General features: G+C 40.3%; 1 protein-coding gene across 13 annotated transcripts in view; it reads left to right on the top strand.

The window, feature by feature from the left end:
- TIAM1 (TIAM Rac1 associated GEF 1) overlaps window positions 1-17,652 on the top strand; it is a 243,876-nt gene that overhangs the window by 14,503 nt on the left and 211,721 nt on the right. For 2 of the 13 annotated variants that reach the window (XM_077342516.1, XM_077342523.1), the window contains exon 2: window positions 5,596-5,693. The exons of the other annotated variants lie outside the window; for them this stretch is intronic. The gene's annotated coding sequence lies outside the window, so the exon portion shown is untranslated. The remainder of the gene's footprint in view (window positions 1-5,595; window positions 5,694-17,652) is intronic. 13 annotated transcript variants of the gene reach the window in all.

The following is a 17,652-nucleotide window of genomic DNA, read 5'->3' as shown; positions in this document are numbered from 1 at the left end:
AAATGCACCCGAGAGTGCTCAAAGAACTTTCTGGAGAACTTGCAGAACCCTTGTCCATCATCTTCGGGACCTCTTTAAGGACTGGAGATGTCCTGGAGGACTGGAAGAGAGCAAACGTTGTTCCGATCTTCAAGAAAGGGAGGAAGGATGACCCGGGAAACTATAGACCAGTGAGTCTGACCTCTGTTGTGGGTAAGATAATGGAGCAGATATTAAAGGAAGCGATCTGCAAACATCTGGAGGATAATTTGGTGATCCAAGGAAGTAAGCATGGATTTGTCTCCAACAGGTCCTGTCAGACCAACCTGGTTTCCTTTTTTGACCAAGTGACAGGTTTGCTGGATCGTGGAAATTCAGTTGATGTCATTTACTTGGATTTTAGTAAAGCTTTTGATAAGGTTCCCCATGATGTTCTGATGGATAAATTGAAGGACTGCAATCTGGATTTTCAGATAGTTAGGTGGATAGGGAATTGGTTAAAGAACCGCACTCAAAGAGTTGTTGTCAATGATGTTTCATCAGACTGGAGGGAGGTGAGTAGCGGGGTACCTCAGGGCTCGGTGCTCGGCCCGGTACTTTTTAACATATTTATTAATGATCTAGATGAGGGGGTGGAAGGACTACTCATTAAGTTTGCTGACGACACCAAATTGGGAGGACTAGCAAATACTCCAGAAGATAGAGACAGAGTTCAACGAGATCTGAACACAATGGAAAACTGGGCAAATGAGAACAAGATGCAATTTAGTAAAGATAAGTGTAAAGTTCTGCATCTGGGTCAGAAAAATGAAAAGCATGCCTACTGGATGGGGGATACGCTTCTAGGTAACACTGTGTGTGAACGAGACCTTGGGGTACTTGTGTCTTGTAAACTAAACATGAGCAGGCAGTGTGATGCAGCGGTAAAAAAGGCGAATGCCATTTTGGGCTCTATTAACAGGGGCATCACATCAAAATCACGAGATGTCATAGTCCCATTGTATACGGCACTGGTCAGACCACACCTGGAGTACTGTGTGCAGTTCTGGAGGCCTCACTTCAAGAAGGACGTAAATAAAATTGAAAGAGTACAGAGGAGAGCGACAAAGATGATCTCGGCCAAGGGACCAAGCCCTATGAAGATAGGTTGAGAAACTTGGGAATGTTCAGCCTGGAGAAAAGGAGGTTGAGAGGGGACATGATAGCCGTCTTTAAGTATTTGAAAGGTTGTCATTTGGAGGAGGGCAGGATGCTGTTCCTGTTGGCTGCAGAGGAAAGGACACGCAGTAATGGGTTTAAACTACAAGTACAACAATATAGGCTAGATATCAGGAATTTTTTTTTCAAAGTCAGAGTAGTTCAGCAGTGGAATAGGCTGCCTAAGGAGGTGGTGAACTCCCCCTTACTGGCAGTCTTCAAGCAAAGGTTGGATACGCACTTTTCTTGGATGCATTAGGATGCTTAAGGCTGATCCTGCGTTGAGCAGGGAGTTGGACTAGATGGCCTGTATGGCCCCTTCCAACTCTATGATTCTAAGATTGTATTCTTTCCCCCTTCCAATTTAACTTGTATGCTGAAATGGTTGAGAGAGATTGAATTTAAAGAATCAAGCATTGGAATTAAGATTGGAGGAATGAATATAAATAATCTTTGGTATGTTAGAATCATAGAATCATAGAATGTTGATGACACTATCCTCCTATCAGAAACTAAGGAAGGCCTAGAACAGTTTGATCATAAAGGCCAATGAAGTAAGTAAGAAATTTGATCTTAAACACTAAAAAGAAAAAAATAATGACCATTGCAAAAACCAGGCATGTCATGATAACAATTGATGGTGAAGAGATCAAATGCGTTCAAGAATTCATTTTTCTTGGATCACACATTGATATGAGTGGCGATTGCAGTATGGAAATAAAACGTCGAATTGATCTGGGTCACTCAGCAATGATGATCTTGAACCGAACATGGAAAAGCAAAGACATAGGCCTGACTGCCAAATGTTGGTTAGTCAGGTCTATCATAGTTCCAATAGCCATTTGTGGCTGAGAAAGTTGGATGATGAAAAAATTGGAGAAGAGATGAATCGATTCATTTGAACTCTGGTGTTGGAGAAGGCTTCTGCGGATTACATGGATAGTGAAAGTTACAAACAAGTAAATACTACAGCTCATAAAGTCTGACATATCATTGGTAGGCAAAATCATGAAACTCCAGCTCAATTACTTTGGCCATATAATGCGATCCAACTCAATGTAGAAAGCATTTATGCAAGAATTGATCGGTGGGAAAAGGGCACCAGCCAACAGAGAGGACGGTGGTTGGATGTAATCGAGATGGACACCAGCCAGAATATTGCACAGCAGTGGGAGGCAGTATGGGATTGGGGGTTGCATCGACAACTGTGCCATGAGATCACCAAGAGTCAGACTCTACTGTATGGCTGACAAAAACGTTGGCCCACCAAATAATTTCATTTTAGTTGACAGAGAAGAAAACTGTTCATGGGGAACATTTATTCATAAGTCATGGGCAACACATGGTTCAAACAGGATGTAAATTGATATGTAAATTGATTTCTATGTACACATATAAATTGATGCAGAATCTTCCAATAATAATAATAGTAAAAGACAACATGGTTTGTGTTAACTGGTCCAGCTGCAGCATGTCAAAAGTAATTGTTTTGCTATATTCTGATGCAGTTTAAAAATGTCCAATTAGATCCTATTTTTTAAAATGGACTTTTCGTAAACATATTGGATGTTTTAAGGATACTCACACACTTGTATACTCTTGAATATCCTTCTGGTCCCTGTCATGTACAACAATGTTTAGAGTTGCTCCATAAAAGTTTCTGAAGCTCTCTTACTCCCATCACTTCAGGACTGGCCCTTGCTCTGTTTCAGGTAGCCTTTATACTCCAAGGTAAAGCCTTCTGTCCCCATCTCCCCCATGATATCCATAGTTTGCCCATGCAAAGTGTAGACAATGAGCAGGGTCTTGGGGGCTAGTCAGCTTCTAAATTCTTATGGGGTGGTTTGGGAGGAGTGTTCAGGCTGTTGTGGACCTGGCAACATGGTGATGACCTATTCGTCAATCAACCTGACAGCAGAGACGAAGACTATGCTAGCTAGCTTCTGTGGTTCTGCTCCATACTCCATGCTTTGAGTGTACAGCCACATGATTGTTTAATATAACAAAGATTTTACATTCATTAATGCTATTCTCTAATGAAAAATTCTAAGAAAATAAAATGCTCATCAAGTTAATGATATTAAAGAATATCTCTCGTGGGTATTCTAATGAGCAAAAAAAAAGCTCTGTTGAAATTTGTATTCTGTATCCTGAATTTCCATCTCCCCAGGATTATTTTTTTACTATATTTGACAACCTCTACATTAACTTTATGGGAAATTAAGCCAGGTAACTTGATGACTCAAAGGGTATTTGAGCACAAGAATTATTTCATAAAGTTTTCTTGGGGAAATCCTTCAAACAAGCCCAGTAATATTTTGCTTGTAAAGATTCACTCAAGGCCAAGGATTAAAACCTGGCAGCCTGCATGTGCCAGGAAATGTCCCCCTGTGTATTGTCCCCTTAAATGCTGCTGTTAGAACAGTTAGTGAGCCTGGAGTCAGTCATTTTATAATAGAGAATCCTAAGGGGTCACCAGAACATCATAAATCAATGTGACATAGCCAGGAACTGAATGTACATGTTTAAATGTATTTGATTAAATTATAATAATTATGTCTTAATATATCAATATCCCACCTTTCCCTTGTGGCTCAAATTGGCTTGTAATCCCCAAAATTAAAAGCATACAAAATATACTAAAACAACACCCCTCCCCGACAATGCACGCAGCTGCAAAATAAAGTTTTCACAAATCCATCTTACAGCACCTCAAATCTTCAGTTCCTTGAGGAATCCATTATACAAAGTGGAAGCTGCTATAGAACAGGCTCTGGTAGACATTTGTAAAAACGTCACTTTGGCAGAAGCTATCTCCAGAGAATAAAAATGTTCACTGTGTAACTGAAGGTTAGCTACAGCATCCATTTTGTGGCTGGTTCTTCCTCCTCTGGCAGCCATCGTGTGACAGCTATGTGTGTCTGTGCCTCTCAGACTGTGTCAACATTCCAAAGATTCCTGCAGGCTCAAAAAGTTTGGGGATCTCTGTTTTCAACTGTGCTTATGTTGAATATAACATGAGAATGTAACCTACACATTAAAAAAAAATAAAGTGTACACTGTATATGGATTGTATGTGTGTTCATTGTAACCTGTGAACAAAGCTCCTATTTAAAACGCATGGTAAAAATTCTGAGAAAATAACCAAGTGGTCAGTCTAGCCAGCACAGCTTCCTGTTGACTGTGTCCCTCACACTTAGTCCTGAATGCCAGTTTTTCAAATGAAACATGGGATACTTCTAGTTGAGTTTTTGCATCACAACTGGAGATGTATCAGTGATGGTTCAGCATATCGTACATATCAGGTGGCTCCCTGCTTTGTGATTAATGTCTTTGTTGCACATTAAAACTGGTTGTTTCCTCATAGCAAGCATGTAAGTGTGGAATTAATGTTAGACCATACCTACAATATGGGAACAAGCATAATAAATTTTATATGAATGGTCAAACCTCTTTGGAGATAATGGAAGTGATAAAAGAAGTCTAGGCACGCAGGGGAAGGGGGTGTCTGTATTCCCTGGGAAATGTAGAAAAACACAAATATTTTACTGATAAGAGGTACCCCCCCCCCAAAAAAAAAAGGACAGGACTGCATAAGTATAGTCCTTATTCTTCTCTTTGACTATCAGTCTGAATGCAGGCTACTTTGTGGCTGCTCCATTCAGCCCTCTGTAGACCCTGTAGACCGCTGGGGAGGAGGGGTTGTCCTCATGGCTAAGTGGGAGTATATGTGGAACTAGAGGTGATAAACAACTTGCTCTTGTTTTTCAGTTGTTCCCCTCTCAAGTACTGGAGTCAAGTCAAGTTTCAAACAAACCACAACAATAAACCCCCCCCCCCACAGAACCCCCTCCCTGCAAAACAAAAACAAAACCCTTTGTGTTGTCTTCTAAGAGTAAAAATCTAGGTTTGGCAAGCCTCTGCTTTTGCCAAGTTATACAAAAAATTGTCCTGCAGGGACAACTTGTCCTGCAGTGCTGAAATGGCAAATGAGGAAAAGACGTTCCTGTCTTCCTCTTTGGATCACCCACCTACCTTATAGAGCTGAATTTCTCAGCTTCATGTTTAAAGAGTTAGTTTTATGATTCCCTTCTGATATAATGACCAACTGTTTAAACTTATGCGGCTTGAAAAGATTGCCCAGCAGGAAAACATACCTTTAGGGCTGGGGGAAGGTAAGCATTCCCTGCAATATTCCAAATGACTTGTATACAACTACTAGAAATACAGTTTGCAGTGGAGCATGGTGGTGGGGCTGGTCTTTGAGAAAACAAATATAAGTCTCATGTGCTTAGGGTCCTAGTTGCTTGATTATCTGGATCCTAGCCTTAGTCGAAGTAAATGACCCACCTAACATCCTTTACACATGTAAAATGGGAGCAAAATAAAAATTTGATTTATTTTGCAATTTCCTCTTAGGTCCAAACAGATGTAAGAGCATAAGAAGAACTCTGCTGGATCAGACCATCTAGTCCAGCATCCTGTCTCACATGGTAGCCAACCTCTGAAGGGCAAAGGTAGGGCATAGAGGCTGAGGCCTTCCCCTGATTTTGCCTCCTAGCATTCACATTCAGAGGTTTATTGACTTTGACTGTGGCGGTTCCCTTTAGTCCTCATGGCTATTAGCCTAGCCACAGATAGACCTATCATAGAATCATAGAGTTGGAAGGGGCCATACAGGCCATCTAGTCCAACCCCCTGCTCTACGCAGGATCAGCCCTAAGCATCCTAAAGCATCGTCATGGAATCTGTCTTATTCCTTGTTAAAGGTTTCCATTACTATAACCATCACTCTGTCCTCTGACAGCAAATTCCACATTTTAATCCCTTGCTTTGTAAAGAAGCATTTCTTTTTGTCCCTCCTGAATCTACTGTCCATCAGCTTTACTGAATATCCTTAAGTTCTAGACCATTTCCACACTGGGAACTTTGCTGCCCCAGCTCCCATGTGGGAGCACAAATATGGGGTGGATGAGGTGCACTGGGCCAAATGCTCCCCCGTGTGGAAAAGGTGGGGGCAATCTGCCCTGGCTCAAACTCCAGCCTACAGCCCAGTGTGGAGCTTCCAGTGCAGAAATGATCCTAGCATTGTGGGAAAGGGTGAAAAGCTTCTCTTTGTCAACTGTCTCTACCTCATTCATAATTTTATAAACCTCTATCATGTCTTCCCTTAGTTGCCTCTTTTCTAAGAGGAAATGTCCCAGACTTTTCAGCATTTTTTTCATAGGAAAGGTGCTCCAACTCCCAAGCAATCATCTTGGTTGACCTCTTCTATACTTTGTCCAGCTCCGTGATATCCTTTTTGAATTGATGTCCAGACCTGTGCGCTGTATTCCAAATGAAGCCTCAACATAGATCTGTATGGAGCATTATAATATTAGCTGTTTTATTCTCAAGCTATTTACCAGAACCTCAGAATCCTTCTGCTTTCATTCTCAGCAAATTCAGACTCTATTAGCCTATGTGTGAAGGTAGGATTTTTTTGTTGTAGTGTGCATCACCTTACACTTACCAGTACTGAACTTCATTTGCCACATTGTCACCCACTCACCCAATTTGTGGAGCTTCTCCTGGTGCTCTTCCCAGTCATAACTGTTTTTCTCAATCCTGAATAATTTTTTGTCATCTGAAATTTGGCCACTGCACTATTCACCCCCTGTTCCAGATTATTTATGAGTTAACGAAATAGTACTGACCCAAATACTGATCCTTGTGGAAAACCTTTGCTTTCCCCTCCTTTGTAAGAACTGTGTTTATTCCTACTCCTTGCTTCCTGTGTCATGTAACCAGTTTTTAATCCATAAGATTAACCAATTTTTAATCCATAAAATAATCCTATGACTGCTAAATTTACTCAGGTGTTTTTGCTGATGTACCTTGTCAAAAACTTTTTGAAAGTCAAATTATATGTCTACTAGATCATCCTTATCTACATGTTTGTTCACTAACTTTGTAGTACAAAAAACAAGTGAGGTGCATGACCAACATCTTTTCAAGTCTGCTTTGTTTCACTGTAGTTTATAGAGCACCTCATAGATAAGCACTCGCTGCTTTAAAAAAGTAAATTGGAATTGTTCTAAAAACTAGTTGGCAATATTCTGACTCTGGGTGGAATAATGTAGCAGGAAACATGATTTAAGTCATGACTTTTGAATTAAACCAGTTATTTAAATGGCTTTGATTGACATCACTCTGCCCTAAAAACCAGATACTATGGTTTATATGCAGTCAGTTACTCTCCTACACTGGTTACATTAAGAAATTATTTTCATTTTCCCTTGGAGTGAATGTTCTCTCTCAAATTTGTTTATATATTTTATTTTGGTTTTGCTTTCGTTTTCAGATTTGGCCACTCTGCAGGGTTGCAGTCCTAATGTTACCTGTGATTATTCAAATGTTGAACTATTGCTTATGTTAAGGCTATTGTTGATGATGCCTCATTGTTGATTATACGGTTATAACTTACATTGTATTGTGTACTGTCACGGTTCATGTTCTCTGCAAACCACCCTGAGCTGCAAGGGAGGTCGGTATATAAATGCAATCAATCAGTATTTGGACAAATGGGGTTTGGAGGAATGTAGTTTCTTTTCACTCATAACTGTCTACATTTTAATTTCGTTCAGCAATCGAATGAACCAACATTTCCTAAACCAACTTTCCATGGAAGTTACTGAAGTCAGCTTTTTACCTTTGTGGGTATGCTTGCAGTTTTTGGAAGTCTAAGTAATTAGTCAGCTTTATCTTCATGGCCTTCATTATCAGGTAATTGGAGCCTGCCTATTGTTTGTCAGCATCTTATTTCAGGGAATCAGTTGCAACACAAAGCCAAAGCTCTCTGATCTTTGAGGGGGGAATTGATTCTCTTCCCCTCTCTCCCTGAAATGGTCCCTTCATTCTTGATAAAGTCAAGGCATTTTCTAAGCTCCTACAAGCAGACTGGGGTAACAGATGGTTAGCTTCAACCAGGGGTTGAAGCTTCGCAAATCCCTGTTAAAAGTAGCTCCAGTTTATGTCAACCATTGTTAGCGCTGGAACTTCTTCATGATGGTTTTCGAACAGTATTCCACAGACCTCTGGAGTTCGACAGAAACTTAGTAGTTTTCCAGTTAGAAAATGTTTAATGTGTGTCTAGTCAAGTGCGTTTAGTCAAGGCTATGGTCTTCCCAGTTGCAATGTATGGCTGTGAAAGTTGGACCATAAGGAAGGCTGAGCGTCAAAGAATTGAGGCTTTTGAACTCTGGTGCTGGAGAAGACTCTTGCGAGTCCCTTGGACTGCAAGGCGAACAAACCGGTCAGTCCTAGAGGAAATCAGCCCGGACTGCTCCTTAGAAGGCCATATCTTGAAGATGAAACTCAAATACTTTGGCCACCTCATGAGAAGGAAGGACTCCCTGGAGAAGAGCCTAATGCTGGGAGCGATTGAGGGCAAAAGAAGAAGGGGACGACAGAGAATGAGGTGGCTGAAAGGAGCCACTGAAGCAGTTGGTGCAAACTTAAATGGACTTCGAGGAATGGTAGAGGATCTGGAGGATCATTGTCCATGGAGTCGCAATGCGTCGGACACGACTTCACATCTAACAACAATGTTTTTGGCAAAATTATCCAGAAGGAGTACTCAGCTGCTATCCAGGGGACGATTCCTGAAATGAAGATGCTTGCATTTTAGCTCCTCCTTACTGTCTTCATGCTGGGCCATGGTTGGTGCTGACAAAAAGAGAAAGCTTGACAGACAGAATACCTTATTGGAATAATTCAATTTTTAAAAAGGGAAAACTTCACATAAGCATGCAACCCACTTCTGTTTTCTTAATTATGTGATGATAAATCTTTTAACTGTATCTGTACTGAGTCCATCGATATGCATAGCTTGATGTACTTTGTGTGTTCCTGCTTATAACCGATGGTGGATATAACCTTTAGTGCCCTGGCTGAGATAGTATGACTGGCTCAAGGTCAGCCCCGAGCTTCTGTGGCACAAGTGAGGACTTGAATCTGAGATTTCCAGATTCTAGCCCCACACTTTTAATTACTATACTGTGCTGGCAGTCAGCTGGAGCAAATAAGAACTCTTACCACCCTTCAAAACAATCTTCCAACTAAAATTCGGTTCAGGTTCAGGTAACAGAGAAATTTAGGTTCCCAGTGAGTTTTTTTTTTTCTGGCTTTGAAAATTGAAGGCTTCATCAACACTATTAATGGTTTTGGGTGAAATATGTTTTTATTAGTAGATTGTTAGGAGGCATTGCAACTTTTGTAGAGTTCAGATTATAAATATTATTGCTATACTTGATATCACAATCCACCGTGTTTTCCCGAAAATATGACTCTCTTATATTTATTTTTCCTCAAAAAGACACACTATGGCTTATTTTCAGGGGCTGTCTTTAGAAAAGTCAATGCCATCAACAAAGGTGTTTGTTTGGGGTGAGAGAGACCCACTGACTGTTGCTGGTCAATGCTGGGGAGCAGCAGCTTTACTGGTGTTCGTGGGAGGTGAGAGCAACTGGGGCGACCAGCACCGTGGAGGTGCACTGCGGAGTGCTGATGCTGGTGGTGTACCAGGTGGCGCCTGCCCACAGGTGCAGAGTTCTGTGCCAGCATGTGGGTGCTGGCTGGTGCGCAGGTGCAGGCTCGACCCCTCCCACCAGGAAAGCAACCCCAAAAGGGCCAGGGGAGGGAAGTGGGTACATGTCAGGGGAAGGGGGGGGAGAAAAGCGGGGTGGTGGTGGAAATGTGCCGGGTGTACTTCAGGCTGGTGCCCGGGAGGATGCCTGGCTGGCTGCAGGCACCCAAGTCTTCTGCCAAGCACCAGCTAGCATGTTGCTGCTGGTCGTCCCTGGTTAAAAAAAAACGCCCTCCTTGCCTCTCCTGCTCCAGCTGCTGGGAGCAAGCCGGGATCGGTGGCGCGCGCTGGAATCTGCTGCGTGGAATCTGCCGCGCTGGAATCTGCTGCGTGTCTCCTCTTTTCTGCCTCCTCCTTTGAAGAGAGGAGAGAGAAACACCCCCAAGTCAGAGCGGATTTCCAGCCCCGTGGCTGGGGAAGAGAGACCTACAGTGCTTAGAAAGGCAGCTGTAGCTTTACTTCTATGGTGTATGTGCAAACACTTAGAATTCCTGCTACGGTTTATTTTGTGGTATGTCTTATTTTCGGGGAAACAGGGTCGTTTATTCTGTGATTACTGCAGACTCGGTCAATATTGTCATGACAGAAAATGGGTAGGGAAAGGAGAAACATTTCACACCATTTCAAACATATGCTTTTGCTCATTCTTTGTTTCTGAAATTATCTAATCTGGGTTTATTTTTCATTCTTTTAATTTAAGAGTCATATTAATATGGATACTAGAGTATTTTTAAAAGAAAAAGGAAGTGAAAGAATATGCATGTTCCCTCCCACCACACCCACATAAAAGTTCCCTTGTCGTTGGGAGAACTTGGAACTAGTTGCATATCTCATCTGGCTGTCAGGAGAGCCAGTGGAATAGTTTAGCATTTTATGGCATTAAGAATTAAATTACTCAAACTTTGGAAGCCATTGGAAGCAATGTTTTATGAGGTTGGTAAAGAATGAACTTTAGATCTGGATTTAAAAAAAAAAGCAAAAAAAAAACGTTTTCTTAATATTTGTAGGATTTGGGTGTGATTTAATTTTTTTTTCACTTGAGGTTCAGTTTGAGATTATAGATTGATTTACTTCTATTAAACCCAGTTTTCCTCTCCCAGGGGCTCCTATAGTTGCTTCCATTATTGTCTTCTTCATTTTATCCTCAGAAGAACCCTGTGAGGTAGGTTAGACTGAGAGTGCGTGACTGGTCCAAGGTCACCTGGTAAACATCCTAGCAGAGTGGGGATGTTAACCTGGCTCTCACAGACTGTAGTCCAACTCTCTATGTCACAAAACAATAAGAACAAAGAAGTTGCATTTAAGCATGTGCAGAATGTTTCATATGTGGGAGAACAGCTGCTTTCAAATGTGTTATTCTTTATATAGTTATTATATGTATTCATCTTGCTTAAGTGGGATAGAATCATAGCATTTGAAGAGGCCATATAGAGACCATCTAGTCCAGCCTCCTGCTTAATGATGCTCTCCCCACATCTGTTTTATCCTCACAACATCCCTGTATGGCAGGTTTGTCTGAGAGTGAATGAATTGGTCAAGATCACCCATTTGGGTCTCCTCAGTCATAATCCAATGCTCTCATAATCCAATTAGGTTTGTTCCCATGGCCAGTGACAGGGTGTATATTCTGAAACTGGAACGTGTGTTTGAAATATGAAAAGTGATAGGTCTTGCTGAGCCCTATCAGAAAATATAAGGAAGTCACCCAAAATCTACTGGCCTCCCTGTCTAAATTGACCTAATCAAATCCCAGCTAAGTGTTCATATTTTTAAACTCCCCCCCACTTTTTTTCTTCTTCTCATGATAATGGAAGTGGCAAACTAGTTTTTGATTTTAAATTTTATTAAAATTTAAAGTATTTTAAAATTTGTGTTTCTGTAAATTTAATTAATGTTGTTAATGATGTAATCCACCCTGAATCTCTGGGAAAGATGGACTATAAATATAATACATAAATAAATATAGAGCTTTAGGATAAAGATACAGTAATAATCAAGACAATTGTTCTGGAAACATAATGAATATGCATCTTGCCGAAGAAGGAATAAGACAATGGTTTATATCAAAGGCATGTTTGAAAGGCATGTTAAGCCTCTTGAAAAAATGCAGAAGATAGTTGTAAGGATTTGATCACTGTGACTCCAGTTGTTAGGTTACAAAAAGGCAACAAGCCTGTTTTGAAGACGACAGGTGGAAACACAGAATGTATTAGAATACTGGTATCTCAGGAAATGATAAATGATGCGGATATAAATGGAAGTGATATTTTGGAACTGTTGAGTTGTAGGCCTTGAATCGATCAAAGACAAATGCAAGGTTAATAAACTTTGGAAAGTTACGGTTGAGAAGCACAACTAGAGGCCAGATGTCAAGGTATAGGTATGTGGCTGCTGGACACAACATTTGCAAATGAAGTCCTCTGTAGAATCTAATACTATAGTTAATTCTTACCTGAAGCACCTGTGCCCATTAGAGATTAATCTCTCTTATCTTAAAGAGAAAGGCTGTGAGCCAATGCTATGCTGCAGTCAGAGTGTAAGGACCTAAGTTTAATACCATTTAACCCTGAAGGTCACTGGACGAAGTACGGTCAGTCAATGTCTCTTTGCTTAATCTACTTCATGGGGGCAATTGTGAGGAATAACATGAGAAATGTTCTCTGTCTTATACTCCTTGGTGGTAAAAATTTGATAGCTAATTAATTACTTTTTCAATTATGTCTGGAGAGAGGTGAGTTGTTTGAAAGAATTAATTGGTGAGAATCTGAACAGGGTAGAGGAAAAAGGTTATTCACAATCTTTATCTTCACTTTCACATGAATACAGAGACAATTCATTAATATTTCCATTTTTACAGATGTGGGATTCAAGTTGAAAGATGATGTTTCAAGTGAAATGATTGGAACTTAGTTCTATATTTAGTACTCTGTACTTTGTATTAAACTACCTGTCTCTGAAGCAAAAGAGCATTCAAATATTATATATATATATAGTAATAAAATAATATGGCATTTAAGAAGTGGTTTTAGTTGGAAGACTGTTTACAAATTCTTACGTGAATTTGTGATTTCTTTTGGGGGGGTATTGTGTTCTATTTATTAATCATAACATATTTTAGTAATAAAGTTCACTTTGTCTATTCATAATTCCTTACCTTACTTAACATTATCCATAAGACTTCACACTTGTTTCTGCCCCTGCTAGTACAGATATGACAAGACTTGCCTTATCACAAATGGAAGCTTTAAAAAAAAAAGTATAATTGACAGTGGCTAAATGAACACTGAGGTTAGATACAAGCACTCTCTTATATAAATGCATTATTGAGAATTGCTGATGTGATGAGAAGGCACCTCAAAGTAACGTATGCAATTAGTATTAATTGACTTTGTTCAAGTGGGATGGATGTGTTTTCAATTAAAGTGCTGGGATATCTATATTCAAGTGGAAGTGCCTGCATTTTTTATTTCTGAATGAAATATTCTTTTAAACTGCTAATGAACTTAATGCTTAATGATCAAAAACGGGGTTTTCATGAAATGTATATTAAGCTTAGGGATTTTTCCAAGAATCTTTTGGAGATCTTTTTATACTTTGGTGGAACCATATTCTTGGATATAAGATAAATGCAAGTTTTAAGACTCTATTATACCTTTTTTGTAGGGTTGCTCTATGTGATGGGACATGAATGTATCCTTCAAATTCAAAAAAACCTTTAATGGCGTATAAAAACATTGTAATAGTTCCTTCCTCTTAAAGCAGTGGTTGAGGCTTGTTGTTGCTTCTGACTGAATCAGAATCATACAGAGCTGTAATAGGACTATAGAGGGCCATCCAGTCCAGCCCCCTATCTTCTCAGGGACTTAAAAATCACACACTACTGATAGGTGCTCACCCAGACTCCTCTTAAAAAATTTCCAGCAAAAGAGACTCCAACCCTCTGAGGGAGCACTGAATAACTGAATAAAGGCATTTTAGCAAGTCAGTGTTTTAAGACATTTTATGATCAATATAATAGGTGCCCATCTGCTCATATGATTCGGTACTTTTACTTCAATATTACCCTGCTAAATACCTAGAACAACCATCAGTTTTGGAAAAAAGTTAGTGTGGGTTTTGCTTCTCCAAACTGCCTGTTTTCTATAGCCATTTTGTATGTAAGATTAATAACTCTGAAAGGACGGAGGGGGAGGGACAGGGGGGGGTGCTTAAGGCCCCACTCAGCCGCCTCGCTAAGGAGCCTTCGGACCACACTGATTTTTAAATGTTAATAGGTTTCTTTTGGGTTACAAGTTTACTGACCATTTTTTCATTGTAACAGGATATTGAATAACAGCTACACAATGATAAGAAATAGCAATTAAATTTGTGTAAAGGAATAAAAGTATACATAGAAATGAATACAAAACAAATGCGTTCCATTATTATATTCATAAAATAACTATAGTCCTTTTAAGAACATTGAAGAAAAAAGCAGGGCAGTGGGTCAAGGGTATATAGAAGAAATGCTACTTGTAGATGAAGTACACACACCTGTATTTGACCGGGCTATGCTCATCGACTGGCAGGTAATCCATATCTATATGAAATGAAGAGGAATCAAGCCCCTGCGCAAATCTTTGCACAGCAAAGACTGTTTTGTTTAATATTAATTAATCACAATTGTATTTGTTGGCTTTTAGAGGGAAGAGTTCTTGTGAGCTTTGGTGCTCTTTGCTTTTGTGATTAATTTATCTGAGGAACATGACAACAAGCAAACATTCTCTTTTCTGAAGTTTTTTGGGGGCGGGGGCGGGACTTTCTGTCACATGTTGGTATATGTTTGAGGCCATGGTACAGTGCTATTTCATACTTTTCTGGCTCCAAGATATTTGGCTCCAAATCCATCCAAGCCTTGAATATAGGTCATTATAAACGTGGGGCAACAGTCTAAGAAAAAAATATGTTGTGTAAGGTTGCCAATAGGCCTGGAGGGGAAAAACACTTTGTTCCTTTAATAGAGGCTTAATTCATGGGAATGGGCAGCTGCATCTTGATAAATAATAATTATGCCCTCTATTAAACGGATTTCTCCCCTCCCCTCTCCAGGCAGTTGGCAATCCACTAAGATCACCCAATATACATTACTTGCTAATAATAAATAATAAATAAGGGGGGCACAGAACATGGAGAATATGCTTCCCGCTGCCCCTTAGGGTCCAAGGCAGCCTCTAAGCGCTCTTTTGCATGCCTGCCTTGTTGGGGGTGGCACAGGAGAGTGTTCCTTCCACCATCACCCTCCCTTTCTTTTTCTTTCCTTCCTTCCAGGTGTTTTCTCCAAAGGAACTGGTGCCTGGAGGTCAGTTATTCCTGAAATTCTCCAGGCTCTTCCTTGGGTTTGGCAACCCAGTTTCTTGCATATGGAGGAGGAATGGGGGATCATATCTGGCCCCTGAGATTTGAGTTTGCTTCTCTTTAACCACTTCATCATACTGGATTTCAAGTTGGAGCAAGGAGCAGGGGGAAGAGGGCCAGCACCCAGGAAGGACACAATGCAGGGTTGCTTCCTAGTGCTTGTTGTGTTCCTGTGTGTAACGAGCTTTGCCTCTAGAAATAATATAAAAACATGTCCTGAGAATAATGTTTTTAGCTAAACTTGGTTAGCATTGCAATTGCTAACCAAGTTCATATTTAATTGCATTTTGAATGAGCATGTATTGTGTCTCAAAAGCAAGAGTCATCTGGAGATAAGACTAATCAAAGCCCATGTCTATCTTGGGAAGTACTCTAAAACTGGTTCTCAAACATGCTATAATTGTTTATATTCTAGTCCACTGAAAAGGTTTCCACATTTGAAGAAGAGTTGATTCTTATATGCCGCTTTTCTCTACCAGAAGGAGTCTCAAAGCAGCTTACAGTCACTTTCCCTTTCCTTTCCCCACAACAGACACCCTGTGAGGTAGGTGAGGCTGAGAGAGCCCTGATATTACTGCTTGATCAGAACAACTTGATTAGCCCAAGGTCACGCAGCTGGCAACATGTGGGGAAGCGCAGAATTAAACGCAGCTCGCCAGATTAAAAGTCTACGCTCCTAATCATTACACCAACCTGGCTGTACTGCCTTGAGATACTGCATCAGCAAAAATAATATCATTGGTAGTGGGAATAATAGGACTGTTTTAGTGACTGAATCTAAAATTGCTCTGGTCAGTAAATTATAGCTTAAACCAGGGGTAGTCAAACTGCAGCCCTCCAGATGTCCATGGACTACAATTCCCATAAGCCCCTGCCAGCATTTGTAGTCCATAGACATCTGGAGGGCCGCACTTTGACTACCCCTGGCTTAAACTCACTAGAGATTATTGAAGAAAGAATTTGCTGGCGTATAAGACTACTTCCCCCCCCTGAAAAACATGCCTCAAAGTGGGGGGGGGTTGTCCTTTACGCCGGGTGCACTTCAGTTGGGATAGACATAGCTGCCCATAGTGGCCCATAGTACTGTAATGTAATGTAACAAACTCTATATTTTGAGTGGAAATGTTGGGGGGGTCGTCTTATACTCCCAGTCGTCTTATACGGTATATCAAAACTTTTTGGTGAAGAAGCCAATAGTAGCAGATCCGGTCTTTTCAAACTTTCTTGTTTCTACATTGTCATCAAGAAAAAGGTTAAGGTAAAGGTATCCCCTGTGCAAGCACCGAGTCATGTCTGACCCTTGAGGTGACGCCCTCTAGCGTTTTCATGGCAGACTCAATACGGGGTGGTTTGCTAGTGCCTTCCCCAGTCATTACCGTTTACCCCCCAGCAAGCTGGGTACTCATTTTGCAGATCTCGGAAGGATGGAAGCCTGAGTCAACCTTGAGCCGGCTGCTGGGATTGAACTCCCAGCCTCACGGGCAGACAGCTTCAGACAGCATTTCTGCTGCCTTACCACCCTGCGCCACAAGAGGCTCTTGTCATCAAGAAGAGAGATCTTAATGGTGTATGTATATTCCCAGACAGCTGTTTAACCTTTTTTCCTTATTATATTATTTCACCACCACATTCGCCCCTTTTCTTTCTCTATTATATATTCCCTTGTTCTTTCAAAGTATTTGGATGTATATCTGATCTATATACATTTGTAAAGTAATTTATCAAAGTATATTGCTAGGTGATCATTATTTTTAGCACAAGGAGCTGATAGTGGCAGGTTGTTTGTATAGTAATTGTTTTTGATTTGTGATGTATATACGAATACAGTTTTTTAAATACAAAGCCATCAAATACAGTTCTTGGGTTCCTGTGTGTGTGTACATTGCAACCAGTAAGAACGGGAATCTATGAATAACTTGAGTTACCCAACAGTTATGAAGTGGTGGATTCTGAAGTGTGTTGTAAAAATATTTATTTTAATGGCAGTTGTGGTGGTAATGTCTGTAATATGATGCTTATACAAGATTTCTTTTTTTGCAGGTGCCTAAGCTTTTATCTTAGATCACTATTTTGTAAGCTAGTCAGTATAGAAGTAGAATATTGCAATTATCTCCCTCCCCAAATAGCAGACATCACATGGAATTGTAACACTCCTGAAGTCTGCATCATTTGAACACTATCTTAATTATTTCTTTGAATATTCCTTACTTATTATGGTTATGTTGAGAAGTCACTTCAGAAATAATTAACTCAGCATTCTCTTGTCCTGGTATTGAAACTACTTGAATCCCCCGACACTAAGTTGTGTATATTCAGGTTTTAGACCTCGTTTCTCTTAACTATTTCATTGAACAAAGTTCTGGTCTCTTGCAAAAGTGTCATTAAAAAATCTTTTCATTAAGTGCGTTTTACAGATCTGGAAACATTTTATGTTGCCATCCAGTTTAGGAAACAGG

The sequence above is a fragment of the Paroedura picta genome, chromosome 6 (genome assembly GCF_049243985.1).
Source record: "Paroedura picta isolate Pp20150507F chromosome 6, Ppicta_v3.0, whole genome shotgun sequence".
Taxonomy (NCBI): Eukaryota; Metazoa; Chordata; class Lepidosauria; order Squamata; family Gekkonidae; genus Paroedura; species Paroedura picta.
The sequence above is the reverse complement of the archived record's forward strand: the minus strand, read 5'-3'. Positions and strand labels throughout refer to the sequence as shown.